We start from the raw sequence: 20,927 nt of genomic DNA on the forward strand, positions 1-20,927 counted from the left end.
GGCTCTTTCACGGTGGCTTCAGTCGACTTTAGTGAGGCGCGGTGGTTTATGGGATGAGTAGTTCCTTTGCTCGGATATGAAAATATGTACACAGTCTTGTACCCTTGACTTTTTTGGATTTTCTCTTCATTTTTTCACTCGAAATAATATGTTGTATGCTTATGAGTTCAGCCGTACCTGTTATCCTCAGACATCCTCAGTAATAACAGCCTCAATGGCAGGCAAATCTCTCAATTCAGTTGAAAACCAGTCCTCTTCATAACATATGGATCACGTCCAACATATGTTTCGATTTTCTGTTTATATACTATGTAATAGTGTCAAAGTAGTACAGTACGGATTTTCCTCCATCTCGTCCATTGCGCTCTTCACTCCTTGCCCTCCATCTGCATTCCGCGCGTCAACACAATCACGTGACCGCAAACCACCTATTGGCTGTCCTGCGGCAACTGCAGCAGCCTATCGAGAGAGGCCCTTGGGTATGACTGCATATTACTGCAGCATTTTATAGTTAAATGGCCCTGGGATTAAAAAGGGGGGAAAAAGGTGAGGGTGAAATAGAAAAATTCCAATAAAAATACACACCTGTGCCAAATTGTATGCATTGTTAGCATTAAAGTCCTTGTGAACCGGAAGTTGCAAACAACTTTTCTCCAGTGCTGCGACGTGTCCATAAGGATGCACAAGGGTTAAGCCCTTATTTTGGTTTCCTGTACTTTTTTTTTTTTTTTTTTTTGTATAGCTGTTTTTACCGTTTTAAATCAAACTAATGCAAGCAGATAGTTTTGAACACTGGCTGGATATGTACTTGCTCAAACATTTATTTTGGATAATTTTTAACATCACTGCTCCACATTTTTCGCTCCACAAGGGAACGAAATTCCACAAAGAAGAAGAATTAGAAAAAGATGTGAAGGAATGAGGAAGGCATACATAGGAATTTAATAATAAAAAAAAAAATATATATATATATATATATATATATATATATATATATATATATATACTGTATATATATACTGTATATATATATATATATATATATATATATATATATATATATATAACACAATATTAAATAATGCAAGACAGTACAGTAATAGAAATGTAGGCCCATATTAATGTACAGATAGGCCCATGTTATTTACAGGTGTCCAGTTTAAGATGCTATAGGCTACAATTTTGAGATGTTATGTACAACAGGAGAGTTAGAGTTTTATCTGTTCAGACTGGAGGGCAACAGTTCAGAGAGAATTGGGCTGTGTGTGTGGGGTCCAAAGTGATTTTCTTAGCCCTTTCATTAACTCTGGAGGTGTAGAGATCTTGGAGGTTGGGCACTATCCGCTGCGGTCGGAGGCTCTATACTTCCCACGCCAGAAAGTGATGCAGCTGACTGAAAAACTCTCTATAGTATCTCTGTAGAATGTGGTGAGGATGGGTGGTGGGGGGCTTTCCTTGCTTTCTTGGCGCCACGGGAAGTGGAGACGTTGATAGGCCATCATCTGTAGAATATGGAGAGGGGGGTACCTTTTATAGCAGGTTTAAATACGGTCTGAAAAAATCTGTATCCCGCTATAACTTTTGTCAGGAAACAAGAAATGTGTTCATATTCACTGCTGTTATTAGACATACAGTATTCATAAAATAAAACACTTGATGATAGGCCATCATCTGTAGATTTTTGGAGGGGGCATACATAAATGTGCAAAATCACATGTCCACATTTTCACATGGGATCACACGTGTTTTTGCACATGTGAAACTCATGTGGTGTTTCTGTAAGGGACCAATCTGATCAAATTATCTGAATCAGTGGAATTGAGGCTGTTTTTATATATAGCCGCCAAACTGTGGTTCTTAAATGACTGCAAATTTCATAGCAACATTTCAAAACAATTCTATGAATTGTTAATAAAATGTTTAAATAACACTTTGTGTGCTTCTAAATGTTTCCTTTTTGCTTCAGACCAAACATAGTCTGCTATGTTTGTTACTTTTAGATTACAGTTTTTCTTGATTGCTAACACACTATAACTGATTCAGTTGGCCCAATTTCCCAAACCATTCATTCATTTCTAGAAACAAAGAAATGTTTCTCAATACATTTTACACATTTTCACACATTCCAATTTTCTCGATGTTCTCTGCAAACTCTACACGAGTTTGAGAGAACTTACACTATTCTATGTACAGCAAATACTGTAGCCCATGATGTACACACTCAAACTCGTAATTATCAAACTGATGTGTACTTGTACCCAAACCTCACCTGCTAAAACCTCATAAAGCTCACTACATTTACATGCAACCAAATGGTCATTATGTGCAAACAGCGGGAAACTCAGTATAGTATTTGTGCAGTGTGCGCTTGTCAAAAAATCTATTCTGGTTTGCAGAGGTGGAAAGAGCTTACTAAAATATTCTACTCAAATAAAAGTAGCTATTACTTCAATAGAATCTTATTTAAGTACAAGTAAAAGAACCAGTCTAAAAATCTTCTCAAGTAAAAGTAAAAAGTGGCTCATTTAAAATGTACTCAGAGTAAAAGTTGCTTAGTCACTACAGATTACAGCCCGTGCTCTTACTTGTTTAACAGCGGGGGTGTGGTGGAGTGGGGGGCTCTCCCATGTAGGGTTGTAAGGGTATGACAGTTTTACAGTATGATAATTGTTTTAGAAAATATCACGGTTTATATAAACTGTATTATTAAATTATGGTTATTATTATTATCTAATCAACTGCTGCACTCATGGTACGGCAGTGAAGTTTCTTGATTATTATACGCAGGAATGAGAGTATCGTTCCTAGTCATATCAGCCTAGAAAATCGCAACTTTACATTTCCCGTCGGTCTTAATGCACGATGTAACTACAGAAGAGTCAAGTTTTAAATAGGAAAAATATCTAAACACTTTGGTCATTTTTTTTTTTGGAGAAATGCTAATAGCTTGTGCACTTCAATGATCCATGCTAAGCTATGCTAAAAGTGGGACTGCCAGAACTGGAGATCGGCAAAATGGATTCAAAAACAGTAAAACTCAACAGTTTAACTCTGGGGGAGTTGTAAAATGAGTATCCCTTTAACTCTAACCATAAATATGATAATGTGACAGAAATAGTCATTCGCTTACAAGTAGCCGCTATAACACATCTTTTTCCAGCACTTCAAAACTATTATATCATATATAAATGTTGTATTTTTATGTGATGACCAACACATTTTTCATTCATCCTTTAAAAATTGTCCTACAATGAAAAATGTTAATATGTTGGAAAACTCTTATTTAAACACACACACACACACACACACACACACACACACACACACACACACACACACACACACACACACACACACACACAAAAACTGTAAACAGTAGGATGTTTCTTGGCTATTTTAACTCCTTGTACATGTTTTCACTACATTTGTTTTTAAATTAATATTAAGACATTATGAATGATAATAACTAAAGTTAATTTCATCAACACCCTAAATTAAGCTTAGTGATTTATTGTCAGCCAGTGCAACCAGATTTTTTACATTTTATTATTATTATTATTATTTTTTTTTTTTTTTTGTAGAACTCAGTGTGAGTTCTCATTTGAGGTGATGCATAGTCGTCCAGTCGCTTATGCTAGCCAGGGGCTGCAACTCTTAAGCCCCTTTTACACAGCGTGTTGATCCCGGGAAATTGCCAGGAAATTACCAGAACGCCGTCTGTGTGAACGCAAACAGATACTCTGCCCTGTATGAAGTAATGAAGTGTCTGGATGAGGTAGGAACCCTGTATAGAATTAGACCAAAAGTACAGTTAGGCCCAGAGAAGAACATACACTGAAGCGAGTTAAGACCCCTTCCATCGAAAGTGAATCCATCTGTTCAGCATAGCCCGATACCGCCATCGCAGGGAAAGGGTAGGAATGCTTCTCAGGAGTGTGTCATACAAGATCAGGATGCGAGCTCTGACAAAGAACAGTTCTGGGTATTTAGATACAGGAGGGATTACCTCAAGCGGTGATTCAAGGGCCAGCGCCCCCTGATCATAGTCCCTTACACCGCTCTCCTCAACCTGTACAGCAAGAAGAGCCTATTAGTAGTGTGGACGTTGTTCGACAGTCCTCCCGTACTACGGCGGGCCACCATTCCAATCTCTATAGTCTGCCACGACCGGTAGTACAACCTCCAGTGGGTGTAGCAGGGATGGCAAGACATTCACTATAAGCACAGTCTCGACCAGCGACCGGTATGTTGTTTAGTATTTTCTTGTGTGGAAGTTGTGTGTCACCAGGACGGTGACCTTTGAGAGGCAGGGTGGATGTAGCCAGTGGGTCTTCATTTCCCAAAGTCATGCAGTATAAATGATGACGTCCGTTGAGGTAGAATAGCGCATTGGAATCAGCTGTCAGGCAGGGGGAGTGGACAGGAGTGGAAACGCGGTAAGCTCGAATTGTTTGGTGTTGCTGGTGGACGTTGTATATTTTATCACAGTACAGACTGATCTCATGAAGTAGCGTGTGTATGACACGCCAATTCGTATTTCCATTTTTGGCGTGCTATCAAGACGCATAATCGCTTTTCAGCGTGTTTATGAACGCCGTTGACTTAACGTTATTACTGTATATATAAGTATATGACTTACCTCAACCCTGTCCCTAAACCTACCCGTCACTGGGGTTAATGGCATTTATGACTGTTCCCTTACCATCCTAGGAAAAAAAGATCGCTCCCCAGATGTAGATCTACATTTTTCTTCGTTTCGCGCGGACATTTGACGGCGTGTACAGACACGCGGAATCACTCGGACGTTAATGGCGTGGACATACACGCATACAGGCGGATACATGCGGATAGCTCAAAATGCGTAGAGATAACACGCCACTTGACTCGAAAGTAGCGTGTATGTTTACGCAAAAGTCATGATGTCATGTTGCACAGTATATGGTTTTTATTTGAATTTTTTATTTAGATTTTCAGCGAGTACTGTTGTGGCAGATTTCCAGTCCCAATTCAAATCATCAAAGTCTGGTTCAGGTCTTGAAGAAATTGCTCAGAGTCGAGGTTTTGGGTCTTAGAAAAGCAACTTTATTGAGCAGTTCAACAAAGTGAGATGCCAGCTGGCCATCTGATCTTACAATGGTCTGCACTCATTTCTTATACCTTGTGCTAGCCAATTAGCGCTCAAATTGTTATCTTTCTCTCTTTGCTCCTCCTTTTTACTCCTCCCAAATTAAAACACATGCATCATCATTTTATTGGGACAACCTTCTTTGCGCATGCGTATCATTTCTTTTAAAAAAAATGGACATCTGACATCTATTAATGTCTTTTTACACAATGGGCTCCTTGTTTCAGTACGCTTTTCTCAGTGGCACATTGTTACATTGTATACAATTTGTTACTCTCCCAGTGCCTTCCAACACCTGCATCTGTGCTACAAGTGTTTTTTGGGTACTTTTCCACTCTCTTGTCCCTGTCCTCATGTACCCAACGACCCTAGTTTTTTTCTGCTTGGCATTACATCACATGCATGCTTCTTTCACATGTATAGCATGCTTCTTTCACATGTACAGCACGCTTCTTTCACATGTACATAGGACAAGCAGAATTCTCCAACAGTGCATGTGGAATTAGTGCACAGGTTTGCAGTGAGTTTGGGGAGTGGCCCGAATCAGCTGCAACATACAAACATAACATCGGTTATATCACTGAACGTAACTGGCAACTGAACAGACGCATTACAAACCATTCTTGTGGATACTGTTTTCCCACCAGGATAAACATCACAAATGCTGAACTGGTAGTGTGTGCTTGGGCGGATCTCCTTGCAAAACCTGTGATCTCCCGGGGTTTGGCTTCAGTGACGGAGTCGCGCACATTAGAAGCCCTTTGGCCTCGAGGCCCGTTGATTGATTGTGGATTTTGTAGGATGTCGCAGTCGCTGTTTTCCCATACTGTGAATTATCATGTGTATTAGCTTTTGTAACATGTCCTGTCGATGACGTATCAGTGTTAAGACAGGATTGCACTTCCTCTTTCTAAGAGGGCAATTGTGAAGGGTTTTTTCTTCCCTTTTGGGATTGGGCATTGTGCAATATGGCGAGGTAAATAACTACAAAAGTACCCACTCTGGGCTTTTATTCATGCGCATTATTAATTTATGTATATGGGCACGTTCCAGCCTATGCTTTGACCCAGGATTCGAGTTGAGCAGCGGGCGTTTCTTGGATGTGATAAGGGGACCACTTTGTTGCTGTGATTCTTCTTAGGAATGCTATGGTTAGTTGGGGGAGACACCCATGTTGATGCCTTGCTGTCACGATTGCTGTGAAAGTTGTAGCATAATAGGCTTATAGAATAAATTGGTTGTTCTAAAAGAAAAAAGGGGTTCACCGTTTTGCACCAGGATATGCGGGCTGCCTATTTGTTTCCTAATAAGTAGCTAAATGTGATGGTCATAGTTTTTGACCTACTTGTAGTAACATTGGTAATAAATACAATTTTGATGTGACTATCAATAAACTCTTTTTGTATCACTTTTGTACATTCGCTTCCAGCTCGTCTCATTTTGATTGACAAAATGGGGAAAGTATTAGTCTGGTGGGAAAATAGGTTCTCCCACTCCCTTCAGATAAGTGGGAGTGGCGTAGTTACGTAAGGTTACATCTTTATGTTACGTCTATTTATTATTAAAGAATTTGTCAGTATTACATTTATTTTCTGGAAATTTTTAATAATTGCATTGCAACCTGATTTAAGGTATGCCCTTACATTTTCTGCTTGCGCTCCAAATAATTTCAGTCAGGGGCAACAGCGCTCCTAGTTAAAAAAGGTGGCTTATTTTGTTTACATTTTAAGTGTTTTTATGATAAAAAATGCTATGCCCCACCATTGGTAACACTATGGTATTTGGTACGGGGGCCCAGCAAGACGGTTTGTACCCAGGGCCCAAAATTTGGTGCTTGTAGTCCAAGGCAAAGTGGAGTGGAGAGCTTTATTTTGACCCGAAAATAGGAAATTTGGGGAATTGTGTGAGAAGTTATGGATTTGTGTTAAGAGTTTTGAGAAAAGGAGGCATAACTCGTTAGGGGGCAAAATGCATTTAAAAAAAACTGTACATTTTTAGCAGTTCATGTATTTGAATTAAATTCTAGCATCATGCTGTCTGTGTTTGAGTTTCAGGAATATTCTGCGGCAGGAAATGTTTTGCTGTGCACGCCCACTTCACACTGTAATGATACAAATAGCTGTAATGATTACATCAAGTCTGCTGATATGGTATAAAGCCAACCATCTGTCAGCAAGACTGAGAAGATATACCAAGATCAAGACTCGGCTTGTCGCAGCGCAAAAATGGGTAAGAACTGAATATGTGTATTCATATGACATGTTTTGTTTTTAAAACACCTCTCAGTAAATGCAACACTTTAACATAGTCAATACAAACATATAGAGTGCCTGATAAAATCAGATCATCAATAACATGTCATAGTATAATGTTAAAAAATTATTCTTTAGTCTGTATAAAAATGTATCCTGTGATATATTTGCCTCACAGTTTAAGAGTGAATAAGAGTGTTGTTGAATATATAAAAATATGATTATGTTACATTTACAAAAGGGCATATTCTTCCAATGAATAAAACTGGACAAACAAACAAACAATTATAAAAACATGAATAAGAAAAAAAGTTAGATAAAAGTTAGAAGCAGAATAGGAAGGTATTAATTATCATTTTGGTGCCAGCGCCAGCAGCATTTGTACAATGTCTTCACTGCTGGGAGGACATCATTTTAATGTTTTAATGTTAGAATGAATTGCATTTGGTTTTCTTTCTTAAATCTGTTTGCATTCAGAATTTTGACTGTTGTTCTTTATTGCATCTAACCACCTTTAGATTGCTAAAACACTACAGGGTTTTTTTTCTTAAAAATAACACTAAAAGTGGAACTTGAAGCTCACTCACTCCTGTAACCAAATGTTCAGGCCAAACTTGCACAACGTACTTGGTAACCTCGGTTTTCTCTAGAAGAGGGAACGAGTACTGTGTAATGTCTTACGCTAAGGGAAAACTTCTTTTCGACAAGATAATGAAGCCAAAAATTATCCTTAATTTTGAATTATTGTAAAACGTGTTGCGGTAGCATGCAGACATAGACAAGGGGGCTGTAGTCAAGACCAGCTCACTCGAGTCCGAGTCGAGACCGAGACCAAAGAGAGTCGAGTCCGAGTCAAGACCAGAGAGGTTGGATAACCTAAGGTTGGGTCTGAAACCAGACATAAAGATATCTTCAATAATATGTAAAATAGTTGGTAACAATAAAATTGGCACCATACTCAAACAGTAAACCAAATATACCATGGAATCATGAACACTGTAATGGTAAAAAGGCCACATATAGTGGTGTAAAGGTAATTTTATTACAATTATTACAATCACTAAGTGCTCTTTCACATAACATTACTGCACATGAATTATGGGCGATAAGGCAGACATTTTAATGGACTTTTTTAATTTTTTAATTTTAAAAGACTTTTTAATACATAGTTGAGCTAGAGGCTCCACATCACATCTGACCTGGGTCCTGCGTGCCGCGAACGTTATGGCCAAAGCCATCAAGTCATGCGCTGTTGTGCACAAGAAAGTCAGCAATCATTGGACGTTACAATCAAATAACAATTTAAAGAAATATTAACATACAGTAATAATCATGACATATTTTGAATGGGACTTGAGTGGACTCGGGAATAAGTCTGAGTCCTAATATGTTCGAGTACGAGTCAAAATGCACAGTCCATGACAAGACCGAGACCATTAAAATATGGTCTCGAGACCAAGTCCAAGACTGAGTCTGAGTCTCGAGTACACAACACTGTAGCGTGCCTATAGCTTGTTTTCACGTGACGTCATGCCACTGCGTTGCCATGGCGCGAAACGCAGATGGAGGGCAGGAAGTGATTTTCGACATTTAGGAAGCACTATAACACACTCAAAATGCTTATGTTTTGCGTCGTTTATGGTTGCTCAAATCTAACAAACCACGAGGAGTTTTTATCGTGTGCCAAAAGTTGTTGTTCATAAGGGTGGAAAATACAAGAAATTGACAGAAAAACACCAGTGATCACTGTGTGTGTGCAGTGATCACTTCGTCAAATTTGAGTTAATACATTATTTATGTGGCTTATAATTACATTATTCAGGTGTTTAAATACACTTATGTGGCTGTTTGTGTAACGTACCGAACTTTGTAAAGTCAAAGTATGTCTGTAAGACGAGTTAGTTGCTGATATCTAACAGCCTCAATGGCAGGCAAATCTCTCAATTCAGTTGAAAACCGGTCCTCTTCATAACGTAAGGATCACGTCCAACATATGTTTCGATTTTCTGTTTATATATGTAATAGCGTCAAAGTAGTACAGTACGGATTTTCCTCCATCTCGTCCATTGCGCTCTTCACACCTTGCCCTCCATCTGCATTCCGCGCGTCAACACAATCACGTGACTGCAAACCACCTATTGGCTGTCCTGCGGCAACTGCAGCAGCCTATCGAGAGAGGCCCTTGGGTGATGGTCCAATAGGGGCGCTTTGCGCCCATTGCGTCACACTACCGCCGAAGCGGGCATCAGTGTTGTAGTACTTGAGACTCGGTCTCGAGACCATATTTTAATGGTCTTGGTCTTGTCATGGACTCGTGTGCATTTGGACTCGGAATTGACTCGGACTCGAACATTTTTTTTTTTTAGGACTCTGACTTATTCCCGAGTCCACTCGAGTTCAATTCAAAATATTTTTCATGATTATTATTGTATGTTAATTAGGGCTGTCGCGGTAACCGCAATATTGTAGTAGCTATACCGCGCTTCTGACAAGACAACCGTAGAGGATTGCACGTAACCACAGCAACCGCGATATTCAATTTTTTTTATAAGGCTATACCCTTCTTGTTTTGAACGTAATGCATGTGTATTGAATGTTAAACCAGTTCATAATGATAACAAGACTGTTTATCATGGTGATGTGTAGCCTACAGGCAGAGCGCGTGCAATTACCTCTGTCTTTGAAGTCGTGAAAAGCTTGTCGTATCAAAGGGAAGCGAAATATTTGTTGCATCATCATTTTAACGTTCTCTTCACGTGTATTTTCCCATAAATGCGCGTCAGCAGCAGCGCTGTTCAACATCCCACAGCACAAGGAAGCCGAAATAAAATCAGTGAGTCACGCATTGAATCAATGGGTCTCTAACGCCGCCTTCACACTGGCAGTTGAAATCAGCTCCGATGCGGCTGCGAAACGACCGGAAGTCATTCATTTCCTATGGAGATTCGCAGACCGCATGCGAATGGGTCCGAAACGGGTCCGACCGAGTGCGGTGCGAAGAAAATCGTGTCCGTTGGTCATCCGGATGCGTTCATAAATTTGAACTCTTGCGAAAAGCTACGGACGGTTCCTATCCGACAATTCCAGCGGAAGTTGAGCGTTGCTATGGTAGCCTACTGATAAACAAACCTGAATTATTAACTTTTAATAAAATAAATATTGATTTTATAACGATAATTTGTGATGTCATTTTTTATTTTCATGACTTTCTAACGTTTATAAGGGCAGTTAATACAATTAAATTGAAGGTAGACATTGAACTATTGACCACTATATCACATTTTTAGCCGACCTGACATGTCAACGTCCTGAGCAACTTTCCTCACGCAGCATAACCCTAATCAGAGAGATCATACAGAACTGACAGAATGAAACTTTAATCTCTCCGCCATTTTTGTTCTACCCGCGTCCAACGCTTTTCACTGTGTAGTACGACGTCCGTTGGGAACGTATTGCGTATTACGGAGCTGATTTCAACTGCCAGTGTGAAGGCAGCGTAATAAGTGAAGCATCAGCTTCAGCGTTGCCTATGCGATGCATTGCTGCTCAGCTGAGCCTCGAAAAGTTGAACATCAATGTTAGAAATAATTAACATATTGTTTCTTTACATCTCTTTTAATGAATCAGCTTTTTTAAACGTGTTCGTTGAATGAACGGTTCAATGACTCGCTCAAAGTCCGTTGTCATAACAATATGCACGCTGAGTGAAAGTTTTTCAATGCGCATATACTGTAGACGCTGTTTAGTTTCGGTTACAATGCTTACTGAAAATGTCCTCGTTTTTGTCCACATCGTAAACTTTATTTATATAGCAAATGGCGGTAATACCGCATATCGCGCTATTGAGCCACTCAATATTACCGCAAGGGAAATTCCATTACCGCGACAGCCCTGATGTTAATAAAATATTTCTTTAAATTGATTGACACATCCAGTGATTGGTGATTTTCTAGTGCGCAACTGCGCATGACAAATTGTAATAAAATTACTTTTAACACCACCTACTATGTGGCCTTTTTACCCTAAACTGATCAAGTAAATTCAGTAAAAAAAAAAAAAGAAAAAAAAAAGGATTTCTCTAAGTAAATAAAAGTAAATTAGGTAATCAACCCTCAGTGGTCTCGGTCTCGACTCGGACTCGACTCGGACTCGACTCTCTATGGACTCGGTCTTGACTCGGACTCGACTCTCTCTGGTCTCGGTCTGGACTCGGACTCGAGTGAGGTGGTCTCGACTACAACACTGGCGGGCATGGCCTAGCCCTATAAATATAGCCAGAGCGTGTTGCAGGCACGTCAAGATATGCAGTACTCGTTCCGTCTTCTAGAGAGAACCGAGGTTACATTAGTAACCGAGTACGTTCTCTTATGAGAGGTTCTCTCGTACTGTGTAATATCTTACGCTACGGGAACACAATGTAAAATGCCGTGCGTTCAGGGATCCAACACCAAAGTCCCAAGGGCAAGTGCCCGGGGCTCATATAGTGTATAAACTCTATGGACTCACAGAGAGTCTGAGAAGAGAGGCTAGCAGCATCATTCCCAAAAAGTTGAGCTCTGAATGAGATCGAGCTAGAATCAGCCAATCGTCCAAGTAGTTCAAAACTCACATGCCCCGAAGTTTCAAGGGTGCGAAAGTGGCGTCCATGCACATTGTAAATGTACAGGGTTTCTCACTTCCGGTCGAAGACTGGCGTGGTCCTTTCAGTTAATTACCAATATCCATATTGCCATTCTTTTCCCAAAATACTGGGGCAAACCTACCGGTATTTAGTAAAGTCACTGTCACTACCACAGACAATGATGAGCAGCTTCGAAGTCCATTGGTAACTTTTGGTAACTGTTGGTTGGTTGTTCCAAACTCATTAAAATTAATAAGATCATATGTGTGTGTGTGTGTGTGCGTGTGTGCCATGTGCCAAGTGTGCCATGATTCTAATATCCAGCATGTTTTTTTAAAGAATTTTAAGAGTAGTCTAAAAACTCTCAAAAACTCTTCTGAGCCTGTTGATCGCCAACTAGAGAAATCATCACAGATCCATTGATTTTGGTTGGATTTTTATCATTTTTTTTTCTGTGGAATGAATATAGTGTTTGGTGAAAAGAATGGCATATTGACTGATGTCATGACTTAGGGGAATAGTTGATTGCAAATGAAAATATTGGAAAAAAGTGAAAAAAAATGACTTATTATTATTATTTTGAATTAAAATTATGCAAAATTATGTACAGTTATTTTTTCAGTGTATGTTGTCAGTACATGTATTCTTTGTATCTGGAATGCATTTTTTTCAACAGCCTAGCCAACCTTTAAGGATCTGAGGAAAAATCTTAATTTTCACATTTCTCTGATAAAAAATAAAGGGTGCATATAAATTACCACACTTTTCCCCCCGCTACAGTTCTGGCAGAGCAGAGCCTTCAATTATTGGTTATTAGGGTCAAAGTTACCAGAAAAATAAACAAACAAACAAACAAACAAAAAACAAATAAAAGGTTTGGCAGACCATGTCAGGTTCAACCCATTTTATTGAGCTTTTGTGACTTTGGCTCCCTGACTAAATGCAGCAGACTGATTAAAATAGCATTGAGAGCCTCAAGTTCCACTTTTAGTGTGCAAGCAATTTGAAGAAATAAAAAATAAATAAAGTATAGTAACTGCTAATAAGTGATTTTGTTATATTCTTTAATATGTAGTATGTTTTCAAAACTCTTGTGGACTCATTTCTTTGATTTACAATTCACTCATGAACTGTCACACATCACAATTTGTAATATTTCCCAAATGTAACGGGAATTTAACCCGTCTTGTAGGGGAAAATGTATTAGTGCTGCCACGGAAGACTGAATAACGAAAAGATCTTAGTCCCCGCTTTCAGTACTTTTAATCTCACTACACACTAAATGCGTGTATGTTATGTACTACTTTATTGGGATGTACAGACCGACGAGAGTAGGCTTCAGCTTAAGTAAAGTCACTGAAGTAAAAGTAAAATGAGTTTAGACAGTCTAATATACCCCTACCTCCTCTGGTCTAATAAAGTAGCTGAGACGCCCCTACTCCTTGACAGCTCTAAAAAAACAAAAATACAATGAAGTAAGTATGAAATAAAACATTATTTATTCTGAGTCTCTTTTCTTCTTTCTTGTAATCAAATTTTAAATTCAGGGTTAATGATCACAAAATGGAAAATAAAAAAAATAAACAACTGTATGGTCTTTGTGTTTTCCTTTACCCTCACTCTCACTCACTTTCAATGTACAAGCTCTAAACTTTTCACATGTGCCAATGATAAACCTCACTCAAAAATAAAATACAAAACAAAAACCTTAATAAACACCACTTAGGATGAGTTCTCCTTTTTCAAATAGTCAGATTCAAATGATCAACCAATCACATTGAAAAAAACACCAATATACACAATGCAATTTCACATTCGGAAAAGCACTTACGTGAAATGTCCCTGAACTGTGCTCACTCAGTTCACCTTAGGTTCTGTGATTCCACAGAACTCTCACAGTTCCTTGGATCAAAAGCAAATGTATATAAAAAAAATTATAGATTGACAAATTGAGGGGAGTGGTCTCGACGTAGCGTGCGTTGAAATTATCTTGAAGTTTCGATGCAATATCACTCAAGCTCAATGAAATGTCCCACAAAAAAAAATGATTGAATCAAAAATGAGTCAAAAAGCGAATGAATCAAACTGAGATGAATCAAAGATGAAATGTATCACAGGAAGGTAACAACTGAGATACCTCACAGAGATGTGTCCAGCTGAAATGTCGTTGGATGGCAGGGTAACACAAAAAAACTCAAATCTCCGAAAATAACTATGTTCAGCGTCAACTGCGAACCGCAATTCCTATCTCACGTGCGGTGACACGTGCAGAACACTTACATGCGCGTGCACGTGACCAATACGGTTGAAACGTCCATTTCAGGAGTGTTTCTCAATCAAAATGAAGTCCAAAAAACTTAACAAAAGTGTGAAAAATATCTTAAACCGTCGTCAATCAAGCTAAACTTGTACTTTTAATGCACTCACAGTTCTCATAGCCTTCGCAAAACATTACTGCGTCACTCCAGCAGTCTAATGCGATTCACGGATCAAAATTCACAAAAAAAACTACGAACAGGTGTCACGGTTCACGAAAATCACCTGATGTTGTCCTTTATTCGACCAAAGCCCCGATCAACTTCTCTTCAAGTCACTTTATCGAACGAGCTTCTCGAACACGACACAACACTCCTTTAGTCTGACTCACACTCTCATACTCCGCGCTCCTCTCTACCGCAGCACACACTGCACTCCGAAAACCTGTCCACCTGTCAAAATAAAAGTCCCCCCAAAAATAATTATTTTTAGATAATATATACCCGTTACATTCCCCCCTGCTAAACCCTGCCACTCCATCGACATCATCAGCAGACTCATCTCTGAAACACAAAAAACATATTAGGAAGACATCACATTGTACATGTATAACTCTTGCTCCTAAGACCTTACTTATTTTAGAATGTAATCATTCCTGTATTTCACAGGCATTCTACCCTGGGTTTCCCTCTTTGAACGTCTAAGATTAGGTACCCCAATAGTGTCAGCTTCCGAACTGTCAGAGTCTTCAGATTCCCCAACTTGACCTGTGTCTACTCTCTCACTCCCAGCTACATTACCCTCCTCACATACCACTCCACCCTCAACTTCCCCAGGTAAGCACGTGTTCGGTAAGTGTGTAGTAAATGGAATGTAGACAATGTCTTGCGAATCTGAGTCTGATAATTCTTTTTCTTTTCCCGCATGAGTAACATGCCTTGTGGGTGAGGGAAAAGTACAGTGTTTCAATTGATCCCTGTGAACCACCTTTGTGGGCCCCCCCTGCTCAGGACGTACAGTAAAGACTGGTAAACCTGCGTGATTTTGCTGCACTACCAAATACGGTACAGACTCCCACTTATCTTGGATTTTGTTACGTCCTCTAAACTTGTGGTTACGCAACAATACTCTGTCACCAGGTCTAATGAGCGCTCCTGAAGCCTTGCGGTCATAGACCCTCTTCCTTCTCCTGGAAGCTTCTTGAGCAGTTACCTTCGCCGCCTCCACTGCAGTTCTCAGGCGTTCATGATGATTCTTTACCCACTCATCAAGATCATCCGCCTCATCATCAGATAGGTCTTTTCCTCCAAGGACATCCATGGGCAGTCTTGCATCCCGTCCAAACATTAAATAAAAGGGAGAATAACCGGTCGATGAATGAACGTGACTATTGTAGGCCATCACAAGTTCAGGTAAGTACGCTTTCCAATCCTTCTTCTTCTCCGCAGGTAATGTTCGCAGCATATCGTGCATTGTGCGATTGAACCTCTCGCACTGCGCGTTCCCTTGCGGGTGATAAGGACTGGTGCGGCTCTTGCTGATTCCGTACAATTTACAGAGCTCCTTGATTACACTTGCCTCAAAACATCTGCCTTGATCCGAGTGCAATCGGGCGGGACATCCATAGCAGACAAACCAGTGTCGTACGAGGGCTTTGGCGGTGGTAAGTGCTGTTTGATTTTTCGTCGGGATTGCCACAGTAAATCTTGTAAACATGTCTGTCAGCACTAGAACATTTTCATAACCCCCTGCTGATCTCTCAAGAATGGTATAGTCCATGGCAAGAACTTCTAGAGGTGCAGTTACGTTGGTGCAGGTCATAGGAGATCGAATCTTGGGGAATACATCCTTAGCTAGGGTACATCTTCGACATTGGATCACCCATGTTTGTACATCATTGGCCATTGTGGGCCAATAGTAACTCTGTCGCATCTGTTCTAATGTACTCCTGCTACCAAAATGTCCTCCATGTTCATGGACTCCCTTATACACTTTCTCTTGTAAAGACTCAGGCACTACCAACTGCCATATCTCCTCTCCGTCTCTTGGGTCCGTAATCACTCGGAACAGCACTTCATGTCTCAATTTCAAACGCTCCAACTGCCTAGCTAGCTTCTTTTGCTGTGTTCCCATCTCCCGGAAACTACGCGTCACTAACTTTCTGTTCTCGAGTACAGCGTTGTATACAGGTGCTATACAAGGATCCTTCCTCTGTTGTTCTTTGATAGATGACCAGCTATAACCATCAACACCCTTCCTTATGGCTGCTTGTTTGGCAACTCTGACAACAGACTTGTCAACCCCTTCTTCTTTACCTGGCCACAGGCATGCCCGTACCTCGTCTGATGTCAACCGAATGAAGTCTTTTCCATCGTCATCCTCCTCAGGTTCCATACCCCAGGGAATCCTAGAAAGAACGTCAGCATTGATGTTCTGTCTGCCAGGCTTGTAACACACCTCAAAGTTGAACTCCGCTAACTGTGCAGACCAACGCTGTTCTACTGCTCCGAGGTTGGCTGTCTCCAGGTAGCGAAGAGGGTTGTGGTCAGTAATAACCTGGAATTTTGCAAATATCAGGTATTCCTTAAATTTCTCAGTTACTGCCCACTTAAGGGCAAGTAACTCCAACTTGAAGGCACTGTAATACTTGTCATTTCTTTCGGATCCCTTTAGACCTCTGCTCGCGTAAGCAATAACACGTTCAACACCCCCTTGCTTTTGACTGAGTATTGCTCCAAGTCCGTTGAGGCTCCCATCCGTCGTGAGTATGAATGGACACTGGAAATCGGGGTAAGCCAGAATCGGAGGTGACATGAGACAACTCTTTAACTTGCTGAATGCGGATTGACACTCATCACTCCAGACAAACGCTTCTGCAGACTTGCCTTTGTTACCTTTTCCCACCAGGGCATGTAGGGGCTTTGCCAGCTGTGCGAATCTTGGAACAAATCGACGATAGTAACTCATAAATCCCAGCAGCTGTCTAACCTCCCTAACGTTCTTTGGTGAAGGCCACGCATCCAAGCACTGAACCTTGTCCATATCCACCTGAACTCCCTTTGATGAAATTATGTGTCCCAAGAACCGGACCTCTGGTCTCAGGAGGAAACATTTACTCGGTTTCAGCTTCAGTCCGTGCTGACGCAACCTTGAGAGCACAAGCTCTAACTTCTCACAATGGCTCTTGAAATCCACAGAGAACACAATAATATCGTCAAGATAGATCAAAAGAATATCAAAGGCCAGATCACCTAATGCTGCACTCATCAATCGCTGAAAGGTGGCCGGAGCGTTGCATAAACCAAACGGCATCCGTGTCCACTCAAACAGCCCGAACGGTGTTGTGACAGCAGTCTTCTCTCGATCTGATTCCTTCACTGCCACTTGAAAATAACCTGCCGTGAGATCCAGAGTGGAGAACAACTGTGCATTTCCCAAAGCATCCAAGGATTCCTCCACACGCGGAAGGGGGTAGGCATCCTTGAATGTGACTTGGTTGAGTCTCCTGTAGTCACAGCAGAAACGAACACCTCCGTCTTTTTTATCACAATGACTGCAGGTGAGGCCCACGGACTGCGACTCTCGTTCAGTACACCTTGAGTGACAAGATCTTGCACATGTCTCTTAAACTCTTGAAATACGTGAGGTGGGACTCGTCGATGGCGTTGTTTTATTGGCTGTGCATCTCCGGTAGGTATGCTATGTGTCACTGTTGTTGTGTATCCATAGTCTGTGTCACTCTTGGAGAAGACATCACTATAACGTGTCAGCAGAGCATTTAGCTCCTCCCGCTGCATCTCAGACAGTCCATCCTGATTCATCTGAACTGGAACTGACAGTTGTTCAGGCTGGCTCTCACTCTTAATGCTGCACTGTACATGTCGTTTAACACGCAACTCATCATCATCCTCTTCGAATTCCACCATTTGTTTTGGGACTACTTTTTGAGGCTTGGACACAACTGCAATCCTGGATCTCGGCATCAACCTGATGGTTTCTTGACAGAGATTTAACACTCGCACCGGAACTTTCCCTTTTTCTGGACTTGCAAGCACATTGGCTACTAACAATCCTTTTGGAAGGGTAACAGAACCTGTGCACTCCACCAACACTTGATGTTTTACTTGATGAGGTATACTGCAGTGGCCTTCCACAATCTTCTCACTTAAGGGTGGAATTATCACGACTTGCTTCCCAGACACCTTAACAAATCCTATCCTCCCCTCCGGGCCCAAGAGTCCTTCATCTTTTTTCACTTTTGCTATCACTCGCCTGACATTAGCATCTGCACGTTGGCTCACTTTGCTCTCCTTATCCAAATCCTTTCCAGACAGTACAAGGTTTTTCAATTCACTAAGCACATTCATCCCCACGATTCCAGCCAATCCCTTCATCTCCTTCACATCAGGGTTCGAGTCTGTGAGCACGAAAACACACTTCCCTGGGAGCAGCTTTCCCATGCACTCTATGTCTGCCTGTAGACATCCAAGGACAGGAATGTCTAGTCCGTTTGCAGCAGTGAGGCGCACCCAGTTAGCAGACGACAGATGTATTTCTTTTCCTCCGAAATGATGTTTAAAGTGAGACTCTGAGATGGTGGTAACCTCTGAACCTGTGTCCAACAAGCATTTGGTAGGCACTCCTGCTATTTTCACATCCACTGTCAAACAGTCTCCAAAAGCACTATCCCTTAGTGCTTCTGGTGCTATATCTGCATTGCAGTCAGCTGTATGGCTCCGGATTACAGAAGGCCCACTGTTGCCGGCATTGTCACCTGACGAAGCTCCTCTTAACACCTCAGATACTTCGGCCATTGGTGATGACGCCGTGCCCCGGTTACCCAGCTCCTTAAACTGTCTACAACGTCGACTGGTGTGACCTGGTTGACCACATGTGTAACAGATATATTGCCCTTCACTGTTTCTCAGAGGCTGTCTTCTCATAACATCAGGCTGGGGATCAACTCTCCCTTGGCTATGAACAATTCTGTACAATTCTTCCTGCCGTGCAGCTATCTTCTCTATTGCCTCGTGCAATTTTTCTAATGTCAATGAGGATGGATTGTCACTAGTCGCAACTGTAGTATGAACTGCTACTCTCGCACGCACAGGGGTCTTCAGGTTACCTTCAGGTTGTGCTTCCTCTTCCTCAGACCATGTGATGGCGTCCTGCATCAGCTGTGCAAAAGTCAAGCGTTTCTCTTCCTTGACCCTCCGTTTCATCTCTCTTCTTAAGAAATCATCCCTTAGTCCAAGGACTAACTGCTCTTTCAAAACACTCTCTTCATCTGGAACTCTCCTAGGCTCTCTGCGTTTCACCTTGTGGAGCTTTTCTCGTAAATCGTAAGCATAAGCGCGTATGGTCTCACCAGGTGCTTGTTTTCGATCATAAAAGTCTTTCAACCTTGTGCCAATAGGTACCTTGTCTCCATAGGTTTCCTGGAGCAGCTGAAAGATGGACTCCACACTGTTATCCGCTTCTTCCATCATGAACTTCACAGTATCTTTAGCTTCCCCCTTTAAGTGCTGCTTTATCAGCTCCACCTGATCTTCTTCTGGCACCTTCATAACTCGAAAGGCTGATTTCATGGAGACAATCCACTCCTCCACACTTCCTTCTCCAGGTTTTGTGGTGCCAGCGAAATCAGTAAGTTTATGATCTCTTGGGATATAGATCGTTGCTGGGGTTGCACGAGTGGATGCCTGCTGCTCCATTACTGCTCTGGCCAGTGACAGGGCTTCTCGCTGTTCTGTTCTGGCATGATCCAATGCCCCAGCTTGCTCCGTTAACTTCTTTTGCATTTCCGCAAACTCCTTCTTCAGTTCTTCCAGTTCTGACATTTTTCTTCTTGCTCACAGACCTGGGACAGAATACTACAACAACACAAATTAGGCTAAGTATGATCCTGTTCGTGACGCCACTTAATGTAACGGGAATTTAACCCGTCTTGTAGGGGAAAATGTATTAGTGCTGCCACGGAAGACTGAATAACGAAAAGATCTTAGTCCCCGCTTTCAGTACTTTTAATCTCACTACACACTAAATGCGTGTATGTTATGTACTACTTTATTGGGATGTACAGACCGACGAGAGTAGGCTTCAGCTTAAGTAAAGTCACTGAAGTAAAAGTAAAATGAGTTTAGACAGTCTAATATACCCCTACCTCCTCTGGTCTAATAAAGTAGCTGAGACGCCCCTACTCCTTGACAGCTCTAAAAAAACAAAAATACAATGAAGTAAGTATGAAATAAAACATTATTTATTCTGAGTCTCTTTTCTTCTTTCTTGTAATCAAATTTTAAATTCAGGGTTAATGATCACAAAATGGAAAATAAAAAAAATAAACAACTGTATGGTCTTTGTGTTTTCCTTTACCCTCACTCTCACTCACTTTCAATGTACAAGCTCTAAACTTTTCACATGTGCCAATGATAAACCTCACTCAAAAATAAAATACAAAACAAAAACCTTAATAAACACCACTTAGGATGAGTTCTCCTTTTTCAAATAGTCAGATTCAAATGATCAACCAATCACATTGAAAAAAACACCAATATACACAATGCAATTTCACATTCGGAAAAGCACTTACGTGAAATGTCCCTGAACTGTGCTCACTCAGTTCACCTTAGGTTCTGTGATTCCACAGAACTCTCACAGTTCCTTGGATCAA

General features: G+C 41.0%; 1 protein-coding gene across 1 annotated transcript in view; it reads left to right on the forward strand.

Annotated features, from left to right (window-relative positions):
* Nucleotides 1–20,927, forward strand: part of LOC148973333 (C3a anaphylatoxin chemotactic receptor-like) — a 29,765-nt gene that overhangs the window by 5,951 nt on the left and 2,887 nt on the right. The gene's annotated exons all lie outside the window — the stretch shown is intronic.

The sequence above is a fragment of the Pimephales promelas genome, chromosome 16, assembly GCF_988280905.1.
Source record: "Pimephales promelas chromosome 16, fPimPro1.hap1.1, whole genome shotgun sequence".
In the NCBI taxonomy this organism is placed as follows: domain Eukaryota; kingdom Metazoa; phylum Chordata; class Actinopteri; order Cypriniformes; family Leuciscidae; genus Pimephales; species Pimephales promelas.